Source organism: Gobius niger (genome assembly GCF_951799975.1).
Source record: "Gobius niger genome assembly, chromosome: 13".
NCBI lineage: Eukaryota > Metazoa > Chordata > Actinopteri > Gobiiformes > Gobiidae > Gobius > Gobius niger.
In genome coordinates this window covers 1,525,260-1,526,494 of record NC_136864.1, presented here as the reverse complement: position 1 = coordinate 1,526,494, position 1,235 = coordinate 1,525,260, and positions in this window count along the sequence as shown.

Genomic DNA, 1,235 nt, shown 5'->3' with positions numbered 1-1,235 from the left:
GGCCGAGAGTTAAAGTAAAGTCATTTTTTATACGCCATATTTACACATAAATATAATGACAATAAATATGAAAGTATCTAAAAGTATTTAACCTCTTAACTCCCGCCTGAACCGAGAGCATTTTCTCCAGTTCAGCTTTACCCAAATCCTGTGTAACGCCTCATTTGAAAGCTAAGATCTACAAAACTCATCTAAATGGATCTTTCTCCTCACGTCATCAGATTTTTTCCCCATTCATTTTGTCACATTTTTGTCGTTTTTTTATCACATTTTTGTCCGTTTTTTGTAAATGTTTTGTCACACTTTTGTCATTTTGTCGTCATTTTTTATGTCAATTTTTTGTGACATTTTTTGTCAATTTTTTGTTACATGTTTGTGACATTTTTGGCACTTTTTCATAATTTTTTTCATTTTTTGTCATTTTTTCATTGAATTTTTGTACATTTTTTGGTGATATTTTTGTCATTTTTTTGTATTTTTTGGTAATTTTTTGTCAAATTTTAATATTTTTTTTGTCAAATATTTATCACATTTTTGATTAATTTTTTTTTTCATTTTTTCGTCAAATTTTTTATCAATTTTTTGTCATTTTTTGTCACATTTTTGTCATTTTTTGTCACATTTTTTTCATTTTTTGTCACATTTTTTTCTTTTTTTGTCACATTTTTATCACATTTTTGTCAATTTCCTTCACTTTTTTGTCACATTTCCATCATTGTTTTCGTCTCAGTTTTGTTGCTATTTTCTCATCTTTTTCCCAGAAGCTTTTGGATTCGGGTAAAAAAGTTAAGGGGTTTAAGTCTTTTCTCCCCAACACTGGGCCAGGATGAATGTGGTCTGAGGGGCTACAACAGTAGCACGGACTCGCTTCTGTCAGTCTACCCCAGGGCAGCTGTGGCTACAACAGTCGTAAACCGGAGTGAATGAACGATGACAGTGCGGCGCTTTGAGAAACTTGGCAACACAGGCTTGTAAAGTGCAAGAGTCCCGGATGTAGACTCCTCTGAGTGGAATAAACACGTCCAGCTTTTTTTCCCCTTTGACTTTGAGGAAGGAGAACTGAGTCACGCGCGTCGCCATGGAAACCGCTGCTATGGAAACCGCGTTGGGTCTGTTATTATCGTTATCACGAGCCCGTTATTACGCACGGTGCACGTGACCGAGGGAGGCGGGTGACCGAGGGAGGGGGGGGGGGGGGGGGGGGGGGGTGGTGAGGGCAGTGACCCCCAGACGGT